Source organism: Camarhynchus parvulus, chromosome 1A (genome assembly GCF_901933205.1).
Source record: "Camarhynchus parvulus chromosome 1A, STF_HiC, whole genome shotgun sequence".
Classification (NCBI taxonomy): domain Eukaryota; kingdom Metazoa; phylum Chordata; class Aves; order Passeriformes; family Thraupidae; genus Camarhynchus; species Camarhynchus parvulus.
The window spans coordinates 50,552,797-50,566,669 of NC_044586.1; the positions used below are offsets into that span (position 1 = coordinate 50,552,797).

Genomic DNA, 13,873 nt, shown 5'->3' on the forward strand with positions numbered 1-13,873 from the left:
GATTTGTCAACAGAGGGGAGTTGCTGTCACAGATGCTTTTGCCTTTTCTCTGAATATTGACCAAAACAGGTTGACGTGCAAGTTCTGAAAACATTTCAGTTCACACCAGCCTGCAGCTCTTTAATTCATGGCAGCTAATTTGCCCATAGAGGTGATGCCTGCGGGCTGTGCAAGTCTGGTCTGCAGAGAGGGGAAACTGGTTCCTACCCCGCCCCAGGAGCCTGGCTCTGTGCACAGACACTGGGGACATGAGGTGCCCAAATCTCTATGGCTCTTGACTGAGCCTGTGCCACACAAAGGAGGGGGATGACAGATTTAAATGGGGGAGAATGCATTAGTGTTTGCAAGACAATTTTTGAGTGCTTTTGGGAGCTTTAAGGTGTGTATAAGTTATGTAGAGGTCCCTATAGGTAATAGAGGTGTATGCACCTATATGCTGTTCACAGTAGCAGTTAGCTTAATACATTCCTTGGAACTGTCATCTGTTAAGCTACAAAATGCAAGCCAAAAATCAAATTTATTGATAGTGCTTGTCAATAGTTTTTTGGGTTTTTTTCTGGATACAATGGCACATTATTTATCATAGAACACTACAGGCAATCAACAGTGAAATTACTTTTATTCACTGTAGGTTTCTCACCAGTAACATGTGGCTCTTTAGTTATTCTTTGGTATTCTATAAAGACACTGTTGAAGCTGGATGCTACTCATGCCTGCATGTTACTGCAGGTGCTGGTGAAATTTCAGTCCCTCCCTACAGCCCTCACTTCCAGTGTCTGAAGGGAAAAAAAAGGGAAAGCAAGGAAGTCTGTCTGCTTTTAACTATGCTGCCAGTCCTCTGCTTACAGTAGCAATGGCCTGGCCATCAAAATGGTCTTATTCATTCAGTTTTCTATTGGCCTACTTACATCGAAATTGTGGGAGCATCTCACAGCTTGTTTTGCAGAGCTCCTAAAATTGGCAGGCTCAGCATCTCTGGGTTGGCACACAAGCAGTAATCTTTATCTACTACATATCTACACCTGCAAGTGGTAGGGCAGCTGAAAGCCTACACCAAAGGGCTCAGAGAAGCATGAAATCAATTATACTACTTATTTTCAGGCAAACTGGATTATGGTGGGGTTCAACCATCCAAAGACATGAACTTTCATTTGGTGATGAGGCATGGCTGCAGGAAGACTGTACTTAAATTTAAAAATAAAATTTAATTAAAATTCATACCTTCATTATGCACTTCTCAGTGCATAATGATATCAGGCTAAGACACTTTAAACCTAAGGCAATTTTGTTTGTTTTTTTTTTTTTTTTTTTCCTGATTGTCTGTTTTGTAAAACCACTTTGAGGCTGAAGGTGGATGAGAATCCTTTAATGACCCATCAATAAAACCACTTAGCAGAGCTGAATAGCAACTGTGACAGGTGACCTTCCTTTTCTCACAAGTGCTCTATTAGTTCTCATCATCTTGCCCCTAGGTCACTTTTTGTGGCTTTTCAAGGCCGTTTGGTTTTTTTTCCTCTGAAATAAACTGTATTTCTTCTGTCTGGAGATGAGCCCATGACATTTGTTTGGGGGGTATGTCGCTCACAGGAGATGCCTTCAGAAGAATACCTTGTTTACCATAGCAGAAGTGCTCTTACTGAAGAGGAAGCTGAGGGAGGGGAGGAAGGGCAGTGGGGAGTGATGCTTTAAGTGTGTCAGATTCAAAGGACATGGGTCAATAAAATCCTCATCTGTTACTCAATTCTGCTCCATATTTAAAGCTGATGGTGTCACCTACTCCACCTTTTCTGAGCATGTTTTGATGCACAGGTGAAATAATCTGCCTCTCCTCTGGCTACCTCTGTGAAGCTCTGCCATTGCTTCAGTTTTTCTCCAAAGTCTATGAAGTCAGGAAATGACTGTTGGAGCTCTCATTTCTGTCCAGCCACAGTACTGTTCTGGTTTCCAGGTCTGTCTCCATGCAGGTGCTGCTTAGTTCTTCCCAAATCTCTGATATTTGGCATTAGAAGCAATTAAATCCTTTCTCCTATGGTATATTAGCTAAGTTTGTGACATTCAGTGGATTTACAGCTGCAAACAAGAGGCTTTTAAAAAAAGCCTGAATTAATATTGTTTTTATTCCTGTGACTTGTTCTGTGTAACTTGGATCTTTGCAACAATGCTGGTAGGCGGTAGTGATGAATAAATAATCAAATCTGTTAGTAAAATGTTGCATTTTGCTCTGATTTACTTGCAGATATTTGAAGTGGATATGAAATCGGGCAGAATTGATGTGGAAGGGGAGGGAGAGAGAGACAGCTTTTTATGGAGGTATCTGTTTCTTTAAAGTATACTGAGATGTTATACTGCAGTATTGTGATCAGAATAGTTTAAGACTGTCTATATTTCATGTTTTAATGGTAACTTTTTCTCATCCAGTTTAGCTTTAGACATGAAAATGCAATTTCTAAGGTTTTAACAGGTAAAACAAGAAACTTTGCAGGGAAAGAACTAGAAATGAAGTTTCTGGAGACATGTTTTCTTTTTCTAAATGCTGACAAATAACTCCTGCCAAATGCTACATAAAGGAGAAAAAGAAACATATGGCAGTTCAACAGGAATGAAAAGATGAGCTAATCCAGCATCCAACAAGTCTTTGGATGAGACTATAATAAAACCAACCAGCCTTTATCATGCTTGATAGCACCACTATAATTAGGAGTCTGTCACCAGCTTCATAATGAACTCTTAGCCCTATTTTCTGGGGCTTATAGTCTGGTAGTAAGAGTCACTTTGGATTGCAACTTGGCATACTAGACCCCTCTGTGCAGAAGGCACAGATCTAGCTTGCAGGTTTTAAATAAACTGACTGTTAAAAGTTGGGGGGTTGTGCCAGTGATGGGCGAGTTGTGCTTGTCATCTGCCCTGAGCGTTAAGGAGTCAGTGTCTAGGGTGGTTTGTTTGCCTGTAGCATGGAAAATACAAATATGCAGTTCAGAATCCTGTTGTGCTCTTACACTGCCTTGTAGGAATCAAGAATGTAAGGAATCAAGATTTTTATTTACTTTTTTTCCCTCCCTTGGTTTTATGATCCCTACATCTGCCCTAGCAGAAGCTGCTGCTGCAGGGCTGGGGACCAGCATTTGCTGTACTCTGCCTTAGAAATGTTCATGTAAGGAAACTCATTCTTTGCAAGTTAGGTTTTCAGTCCTAGGGAGAAGTTTGGCAGACAAGGCAAAAATGCAGCTTGCTTCTTTCTCTCTTCTTTCCCTCCATCCTTGGGGCTTAGTTAGCTGCTGGCAGAGGGACTGGCTGTGCCGGAGGTGTCTCAGTTGAATACAGACATGCAGTTAATTCTGAATAAATGGGTCGAAGCATAAGAAAGTGTCCAATTTTTTTCTGAACCCAGAATGATTGTATATCTAATCCCATGTACTAGAAGCTGAAAGGATCCCCCTTTAAATCTTCTATGTTATCCTCTCTTCCTTGCAATGCAGGAGTTTCTCAGTACCTCAGGATGTGTAATGTAGCTGTTTGAGAATGTTCACAGGAGACAGGGCTGAGCTCTCACAATAGCATCTCTTCTGCAGATCATGGGTCTAGTAATGAAAGGTCAAATACTTGTATGCTAAGGCTGTGGGTTCAGGTTACAGCTAGATGCCTAATGAGATTTTCAGAAACATTGAAGCTCCCCTGCAGCCTTGTCTGCCAGACTCTTAAAGAGTCTGGCTTAAAAGGAATAACTAGGCAACCTCAATAACTTGAGCAAAACCTGAGTAGGTCAGTCCTGTCCCAGTATGATTCAGCCTTCTGACTTGTATGTAAAAGCAAAGGTGAACTGAAGTGTATCCAGTTCACATTTAATATACAGTAAATGTTAACTTTCCCTCCCAAGCACTTTGGGAGAGTCTTTGATGTTCATTTGATGAAGGTGAATAGGGTGGGAGAGGATTGATATTCATGAGGTGCTGCAGTAGTCCTAAGTCTAGCAGCTCATGCAGCTGAGTGGGGCCTCTGAATCATTGTAGAAAAAAAAAAAAAAGACTTAAAACCCACACATATGAGTGCTGGAGACCAGGGAGTGGGGTGTGTCTCCTAACTCCTCTAACTCCCTGCTGTACTGCTTCTGCTTGTCAGAAAGAGACAGTCTGTGCTGCTTTTCTGACAAAGAGACCTCCCCAAAGCTCTACATTTATGAATTAGTAATTCATAAATTAGCAGCTGTAGGTTGGCAGTCTCTTCAGAGGGCTATGCCAGGTTTTGCTTTCTCAAATGAGAGGCTGACCCATAAAGGCTATGCCTGTAAACTCAAGAGTTGAGAAATCTTGTCCCTTGAAGAGACACCATGCTGTTGGGGGCCATCATGCCTTGTGTCTAGGGGAGCCCCATGGGAGCCAGGAAATGCTGCCTCTTGCAGATCCCTTGGCCCCGAGCCCTCGATCCTGCTGTGCCCCATTCAAACCCTGCTGGCACCCCTGCTGCTGACTTCTGACCTAGCTGGCCAGGGAGGACAATGGGAAGGAGAGTGGTAACATATGTGCCTCTATACACACACATTCTTGGCTTGCTCACCTCTATCTGCTGGCAGGCATGTGGGAGGAAGCAGCTGCTCACACTACTGGCTGCATTACACTCTTCACTGGGCCTGTGCTTGCAGCAGGAGCCACGAGGCACGGATGGGAACCAAGCTGTGACAGCCTTCTGCAGAAAGAAAGGAGAGATGGTGTGAAGAGCAAGGGAGACGAGGCAGGCAGGGACCTCTGCTTGGCTCTCAGAGGGCAGATGTGCAAAATCCTGGCTTGTGGCACGAGGAGGTAAGGGGGGGACCTTTACCACTGGGGTCCCTACTACTGGCTACTTGAGTGGACATTACAGGAAAGTATGGAGTATACTCCAGCATTCCTGTCAGAGAGGCATGTGTAACCTCCAAGAGGAGCACTGGCAACGAGGGAGATTCACTCAGCCATCTTCAAAAGCCATGAGCCATGTAGTGCACAGGAGCTGCTCCTGCTAACAACTTTGATTTGGGCACTGAAGATCGGCATCTGAAAGATTAGTGCATGAACATGGAGGACCTGGGTGGGGATGCTTTTGATCAGTAGGAAAAAAACCAGCTGAGATATTCAATCAAGAATACAAAGCTGATCACAGAAGGAAGCCACTGTACAATTTCATTGAAAAGAAGGCTTTTTAGAAATTCCATTAATTAGAATATTTTTCATCTCTTTGCTTCATCTTAATTTAGAGAGAAATGTGGAAGCACCTTCCAGTTTTTGTTTCACAGCAGAAGCTTGCATAACCCTTCAGTTGGCATTTTCAAATTACAGTATAAATTACAAAAGGAAAAGTTGCAGTTGATGTGGAAAACACAATCTGTGTCTGCAAAGTCTTCTGGTTTAAAATGCTCATTTATACTCTTCTCCAGAAACTGTGACAGCTCATCTTACTAGCAGGGCTTTTTTTTTTTTTAATTTATGTTGTTTAACATTTTTTCTGAGAAAAAGCTCTAAAATAGAAGGCTCTTGTTCCCTTCCCTTCTTCTTCATCACAATTTCTATCTTTCCATGCATACATAATTCAGAAAAATATATGGATAAGCATATTTAATATTACCTTTCTTGGAACTTAAGAATTAATTACTCAATGCTTAGCAGTAGCTTCCTCTTCTGCTGCCAAGGCAATGGCTAATTTCAGAAAAGCCTGTGAAGAAAAAAGATCAACTCTCACCCAGCAAGGATAGACTCTGGATGTTTATCTTCACTGAAACATACCAGCTGTTCCTTTCTTCCAATCAGATAATTAGGTATTTGACTTCTTTTAACATTTGCTACCAAATACTACTTATAAAAAAGTCTTTGCCCTTTCTTTTCATATGACCCATGGAACAAATCCTTTGAGGAAGCTAATTTTTTCCTGTTGCATTAATAGTCAAACTGTCATATTTCAACAATCAAGCTATGAGGTTTCATTTTTGACACCCTTCTAGAGCAAGTAATTTTTTAAAATTACCTAAAATGCACTTTGGCATAACAGTTGAGCCATGGAGACTGAAGCTTTCCTTTGTTTTTCTTAAGCTTCTGAGTTCCATTTTGAAAGTTCTTGGGGTTTTGGCAGTTTCTGAGTATGACAAAACTATAGAGTGAAATAAAAAACAGACAAGAAGGAGGAAAGCAGCAATTGTCCCACCTCCGAGGAAGGTGGGTGGCACACCACTGACTCTCCCAGGGGGCAGATGTTTGGGGAGGTAATGCTGTGCTGTCATTCCTGACCCATGTCTGAGGACTAAATGCTGCCTATTCACTGTGAATTTTGCCTTGCCAGTAGATGCCTAAAAGTTTTATTATTTCCTCATGTTCCAAGTGCTCAGAGGGGAAACCTATTGCTTCTTCTGTTGCTATAACCTCCTAATAGTTAAGGAGCTTTAAATTCCCCATCCCTCTAGCACTTCCCCTGAGGCTTCAGAAAAGAGTCTCAGCTACTTGGTTCTCTCTTCAGACTTTTCCAGTCCTTCTGCCTCTCCCATTTCTCAGCTGTTCTTTATGGGTCTTCCAAAGAACAGTGATCTATATTTGGTGTGATTCTTGCCTGTCTTGTTAGTGCCATTGGTGAGCTTATCATGGAGGGGTTAAATTGTCAGCAATGAGTAATTTCATTCTGCTGGTTTTATATTGGAAGGAAGAGGAGACTGTTGCTTTCTGTCTTCAAGCTCAGGAAGTGGCCACTGAGATACATTAGTCCCCAGCTTATTTGAAAATACTGGTTTTGGCAAAACCAGAAATTCCACAGCTATTTTTAGTAGAATCCTTCATTTTCCAAAGTTGATGATTTTGGTTTTCCATTTGCCCTGGATAAGATTATTTTTCAAACCCATTATACATTTATAGTTAGAGTCATCCACTTAGAAACTGAAACCACAGAGTAGGGAAGCAGAGCCCTGCACACATTCATCATGCTGTGTGGACCAACCATTGTGATGGTGTGTGAGAAACAACCCTAAGAACTGCAGTATTCTCTCCCTAAAACTCTCCCAGTCTAAATCCTTCACAGAATTTACTGCTTTCTGCTCATCAAGTGTAAAGGCTGGGAATCATTTCTGGGAATGAATGGAATTATTTTTCAGGAAGAGTTTTGCTTTCAAAAAAGGGAGAAGGTTTTTACTTCTGCAGGAAAAAAGAGGAAGCGATGAGACCTCAGAACTGAGCAAAAATGGGCACATAAAAGCACTGTGGTTGTGGATTAAGTCAATACACCGTGTGTGTTTTGGATTTGTGCACACATAGTAATAAAAGCCAGAAAAAGTCTTCATGGGATTTTACCAAGAAGTAATGTACATGCCAAATCCATTTATCATTTCTTTGGGTATGTGCCACTGTCCCTTATGACCCTCTCTGGGCTGGAAGCAGTGAACACTTTCTCCCCAAGTGCATGCACTTGTTCTGGTTTTAATCACTTCCTCACCACTCCACTACTTTTATGTTTTGTGTCACCAGCAATTTTTCCTCTTATAGGGGGCTAGGGGCATTGCTTTAAGAAATAGAACTATTTGGAGAGAGAACAGGATTGGTCTAGAAGCAGTTTGGGGAAATTTTGGGGGAAAGTTGTTTATGACAGTACTACTAGTATACAGGACTACTCAGCTTCTACTCCTTTTCCTAATTAATAAATTTTATTTTTTCTCGACCCTGTGCCTTCTCCACACTGCTTTCCCCCCACCACTCTTCCACAACCACTCATATATTTGTGGTCTACCTGAGGAAGCTGGTACAAGGTTAAGTTGTTCCACAGCCTCCTCATGCTGCTCTAGGGAACATGTCGTGCCTCAGTTGCTCTGTCAGAACACACAGTCAGTTCAGGTCTTTCCTGCACTTCATTGATTTTGCAGTTGTTCCCTTCCATTACTGCTTGAAGATACAACACATCTTGTGCTGCCAGCATTCCCTAGCTGATGGTGAGAGGTGCTCCCCTTTGTTCATGGAGGTGAATATCTAGTTTTGCTTTTATTCATCTCTCATCCTCCAGAGACACAAGAGTTGACATCAAGAGCTGTTGGGCAGATCTTCTGACAGGCCCTCTTCTGCCAACTCTGTCAGCTGGTCAGAATTACCAGGGATAGGTCTTCACATTCCTGGCTGGTTTTGGCAGATACAGGCAAGGGAGGGAGCATCATCCAAATGGCTCTGCTGGAAGCTCTGAAGGTTGGTAATATCCACAGGAGCCTGGATATTACTACTCTGCGCTCTGCTGAAGACAGTCACTGCTCCAGCTGGTGGAACTGAAGCTGGGGAGATGGTGTTGTCCCGATCCGACCCAGGGGGGGTGCAGATGACGGGGTTGATTTTTGGGTGCAAAATATCCAGAAAGGCACAGAGGATTTACGGCAACAAATCAGATACAGTTTTATTGAAAATCACAGCAGAATGGTGTTGGTGAAAAGGGGGAACCGAAGAGAAGAGGAAAAGGCAAGGAAAGAAAGGGAGGAAAGGGAAGGGATATGGGTCATAACTACCAAAACCGTGGTCTTGATCCTCGCGGTCCAGCCGTTGGAAGTTCAGCAGGGTACCAGGTCTTGGGGAGATCTCCGAGGACGGCTGTTCAGGGTCCCTAATTATACTGTCTTTCGTTGGGGGAAGGGAATCGATTTCACAACCAAAATCACGAAAAGGGAAGAACACAGAACTCGGGGTACAGATACACGGAGTCCAGATAAACTCAGAGTCCAGATGGCTAACAGAAACCATTGTACCATTGTTTTTGTGCTTCAGTACCGCGCTGGTTCTGGGCAATTTTCCCCCCCCCCCAACAGCACAGCTCTCCCTCCCCACCGCTGAGCGGGGTGGGGGCAAGTTTTGTAATCAGCCCCGTCAGAAGAAGGTACATGGGGGTCTGGTGATACAGGGTCTTCTTGTCTTGATCCATCGGTGACCCCGCCAAATCTTTGTTTATTTGTCGCGATGGTTGAAGGCAGGCCAGGGGGTCTCCTTGTTGGAAAGGGCCATAGGCACACAAACAGCCAGGCCGAGAGGCGGGGAGTCCAGGTCCATTGTTTGGAATCAGGGGGCAGAATGCCCCATGAAGTCGACAGGTAACTACCTAGGTAGCACGGGCACATTTCCCCACCCTGCACTGGCTCAGCAGGTTTTTCGGTGGTCTTTTTGGCAATCGTGAGGCAGAAAATGCAGGATTTCGGACAGACTCTCACAGGTGTCTGGCTACAAGTTGTGACTAGTGCTTGTGACTTGTATTATGGCAACTCTTTTCTCCTGGTCTGTGCTTGAATAAGTGGGTAAGAACATAGTCAAGGAAGTGTGTACTTCAAACTGAGGGTTGTGCTGTTGTGTGCATTCTTAGCTGTGGTATGTGGTTATGGGATCCAGGAGGATTTGTTGCAGCTGATGGCCATAATTTGCTCTCTGAATGTTCAGAGAACACAGAGTACTTTAGAGAAGATGGATACTGAGCTCACCTCAGCATAGACCTCAGTGGGTGGAGTACAGCAAGCATGTGGCTGTGCCTGAACACAAAACTTGGTACTATGAGAAGCTGATCCACAAAACATCCAACTGATGCTGTCTGGAAAACCTCAAGATATCAACAAATGCAGTCATCAACAGAGAATTAAGTCAAGGTAAAGGTGTAAAAGGGTCTGTTGATCTAGTTAGACTAGAGTGCTCTTCTGGCATGGTACAGGCATGCATGAATATGGATTCAGAAGAGGAGGTAATTCATTGGATTCTCAGTCTCTTCTGTCAGGTAACAAGTGCCACAATAAGAGGAAATTACCTCAAATTGTACCAGAGAAGGTTTAGACTGGATACTGGGAATAAATTATTCACTGTAAGTGTGATCAGGTGTTGCAACAGACTGCTCAAGAAATCGCCATCCCTGGAAGTATTCAAAGGCATGTAGATGTTGCGCTTGGCAGTACAGTCTAGTGGTGGATGCAGTGGTGCTGGGTTAATGCTTACACTTGGTGATTGTAGAGGTTTTTTCCCCAACCTTAAAGATTCTGTGATTCCTGAAGCATTGTGAGCTGGAAGGCCACTATGTGGTGGTTCTTGCAGAATGAGGAATTTGACAACTTTCTGTAACCTTCATCAGCAAAACCTGAGGGAGGTTTTTCAGCTTTTTGGATGACTTCTCTGTCCCCAGTGAAGTTCACCACCAACTCAAACTGCTTTTTTGAGGGATAAAATTTTTGTCCTGTGTCTGTCTGTGTGTGTGAGACCAAACCATACAGACACATATCCTTCCTTTAAACTCTTTTAATAGTATTTCACAGAACTGATCCAGCCTGGGCTTTTTCCCCTTACTTTTGGCAGCCTTTTTGTGAGTTGAGTTGCTTCCATGCAGCACAGCTGATGATGGGCTGTGGAGCAAGGACACATCAGCAGTGTAAGCAGAGAGTGCTGCCAGGACCTTGCTGTGAGCTTTCAGCCTCATCTGTGTGTTGAGTTGTCTGTATGCCTTTGCTCTGGCATCTCTGAAGCACTACAAAAAGCACTGCCATGGCAAGAGGGGTCACTTCTAGCAGAGGTGTGGAAGGTGTAGGAACTGATCCCTGTGGAAGAGGAGGAAGGACTGAAAATGCCTCCAGTCAGCGCTGAGGATCCCTTCCATGGAGTAAGGCTGTAAAGCTCTGCTGCCTGTCCTCTCAGTGCCGTGGTTTAAGAGATAGCTGTGCTCTCCTCCAAAGCAGACTGATGAAATCTGTTTCCGTTGCACAAAGATGCATTGTTCCCTTTAGTGCTGAAGGAGCTGAGTTTCCCTGTGGGCCCTAGCTGTAATTTGCCTCTCTTGCTTTCAAAGGTGTCTCTCTATTTTGAAAAAAAATTCATTTAAATTTTTAATTTTCCTTGAAGCCTGCCTTCAGACTCAGTAACAATAACAAAAAACCATTGAACAAGTGAAACTGCAGGCTTGTTCCTTCTTTGATTCATGGTGCTATTTTCCAAGAATGTGGTGGGACTTTGACTGATGCTCTCCCAACAGGAGAAAAATGGATCCCACTGCAATACACACATCTCCCAAGTAGCTCAAGTGAAAATGAGCTCTTCAAGTATTTTCTTTCTCTCCCAAGTAAATCCATAATTAATTCAGTTCTGGTGTGTTCTTCTGGCTGTTCTCAAATCTGCTTCATCTCTTGCATTGTAGTCAGCCAATAAATCCCTTAATTTTGGAGAAACAATTCAGAAGGTTGCATTTTGGTATTTTCTCTGGACCTTTATTTTCTGCCAAAGTAATGTATAATCTTTGAAGTTGAGATCAAATCAGTCTTTGAAGTTGAGATCAAATAATAGATTTGGTCTCCATAAAAATGGTTTTAAATGAGACCTGCTGTCATTCAGTGGCTGGCTTTTGGACGGAGTTTTAGGTAGTGGAACTCATGTAGTTTGGTCTGATGTGTATTTAATAATATCCATGGAATTCCAGTGTTTGAAATTTGTGTTGGGAAAGCAGAGTGGGAAACAGCCTTTTCTGTCCCAGCATTGTCTGTCTGATCATGCAATCTCTTGTTGCCTTTTGACACCATCAAAGTTTCTAATGCAAACCTAGACACCACCACAGTGGAATTAAACCTCCTAATAACATGCTGGCTTTTCTTAGGAACTGCTTAAAAGCAGGAGGTAGCAGGCCTGCAGAGAGTGTAGTGGAGGGTTTCTGGCAGTGTGCCCCAGCTGTTGCAGGTGCATTGCCTGAACAGCCAGTTTACAGGGCTCCCTTTGCAGGGTCTGCACTGTTCCCACCAGGTCACTGCTGACACTGCACATGGTTGTGTGCTTTGGATCTGTTTCATGCCTTACTCTCCAGAGGCAAGTCACTCTAGCTTGTGAAGATACCTCAAAAGAAAGGCAGTTGCTGTCCAATGAACATGTGTTATTTGGCTTTACATATGAAAACATTAGCTAGGGTTTTCTTATGCCTGTTGGCACAAAGGTGTTCTTTTAAAGAAATGCCAATAATAATAAAAACTACTTCAAATAAGGTCTGAGTATCTTGACTACAAGTGGGAAATTATGTAGATTACCAACCCTGAGAACCCTCTGATACTCAGTGTCATGATTAGAGGGTGTGCAAGTCTATTTGAGAACTTGGCTAATTTAAACTACTTGAGTTCTATAGCTAAATTACTTCAGGTAATGCTTAACAGCTGTGTTTTCTAACAATGAGGGCTCAATATGTTACAGAAGATGTAGTTTGCTTGCTGTTTGTGACCTTCTCTAATTTTAAAGTAATGCTTGCACTAATGACTGGTTTGAAGCCTTTGAAAAGGGGATAGTTTTGGTATTTGTATTCCATACTGAAGTTACATGACTAAATATTGAATAGAGGTTTTCCTTTTGCTGTGTGACATGGTCTGATTTGTTGGTCTTGAAACAGATAATTGGAAGATAAGATGGCAGCTTTTTAAAAAAGAAAGTGCCTGGATTTTACACCCAGTTTAAGAATCTCTTACTCCCTGTGTGTACCCATGCATATGACTTAAACCACATTTCTGGAATACACATGGAAGTTATTTAAATGCAAGAAGCAAGTCGTGTGTATGGAAAATGTAGTGTTGTTGATCTAACCATGTCTGTATATATATATTTGATAGTTCTTTTATATATGCATATTACTGGATACTAATTCATCTCACCAAGACATACCACAATAACCTTAAGAACCCCTACGAGAGTGTCATCCCTTGTGGCTCATGTAGCATTTGTGTTAAGAAGTTGTCCCTGCCATTTTCCAGAAATCTGTTTTGGGCTGCCTTTCCCTCTTTGAGTTCAGAGAGGTTGAAGTCTCCTTTGAGAACTAGGGTCTGTGGTCTAGAAACTTCCTAGAGTTGTTTACAGAAGACGTCATCAACTTCTGCACTGTGTGGTCTGCTATAACCTCCCATCGCAGTGCCACCCTCATTGGTCTCTCCTTTATGCCAGCCCACAAGCATTCACCCAGGCTATTGTCCATCCTATAAATGAGCTCCACACATTTGAGTGTTCCTTTTCTGTAAAGGGCAACAATTCTGCATTGTTCTGTTTTCTTAGGTGGATCTCTCTCATAGTTTCTGTTGCTCAAGAGAGTTCCATGGTCATAAAAGCCACATCTCTGATATACCCGAGATCCCAGTCATCATGCAGCCGGACATGGATTGGCAGGAATTGTGCACTCCTTCCTGCGCTTTTCCCTTTTGCATTTAGGATCAAGGAGAGCATTGCCTGGACTCCAGCCTTTACCCATAGAGCTCTGTAGTGATTCTTCAATTCCAGGCCTAGCATGGCAATATCACCACTGCCTACATGGATAAGCAGCAAGGGGTGGTAGTTGTAGCTATAGGATAGTGAGCTTCAGTTTTTCATCATCCCAAATTTGGCACCCCACAAATAAACTATCTCCCATGACAGCATCTTGCATCAGTAGATGGGTGCATTTGAGCTCTAGAGAAGGGAATCTCCAACCACTGTTATCGAGCCCCTCTTTATGGTGGTCATACTTCCTTAAGGCCTTGTGGGTCTTGAAACCCCACTTCATGGGGTTTGCTCCTCATCCCAGGTCATCGTATCACGGAACCAGTCCTGTCCCTCCAGACCTGAGGGCAGAGAAAGAGTCTCTGTCCTGCCCCACAAGTCCCAAGCTGCCTGGGAGTCTGCATCCATCACACAACTTCCCTCCTCCTTCGCATTGTGTAGCTTGGGCCCTTGCTTTTGCAAGACCATGAGGACCCTGCTTATCTCCTGTTTGTCCTCCACTCTTTTCCTCCCACAGCCCCCTTAGGATTGGGTGCCTGGTGCCCCTTGGTGCTGCACTTCTCTGGGAGAGACCATGGAGGAGGTGGGGGTGAGCACCTCCCTCTGGGCTGTGGCTGCTGATTTGCTACAGTGCTGTTTGCAGACACTGCTGCACTTCCAGA

At 43.4% G+C, this 13,873-nt stretch overlaps 1 protein-coding gene across 10 annotated transcripts in view; it reads left to right on the forward strand.

The window, feature by feature from the left end:
* Positions 1–13,873, forward strand: part of PLXNB2 (plexin B2) — a 251,912-nt gene that overhangs the window by 42,259 nt on the left and 195,780 nt on the right. For 4 of the 10 annotated variants that reach the window (XM_030961143.1, XM_030961142.1, XM_030961144.1 and 1 more), the window contains one exon: positions 2,237–2,310. The exons of the other annotated variants lie outside the window; for them this stretch is intronic. The gene's annotated coding sequence lies outside the window, so the exon portion shown is untranslated. The remainder of the gene's footprint in view (positions 1–2,236; positions 2,311–13,873) is intronic. 10 annotated transcript variants of the gene reach the window in all.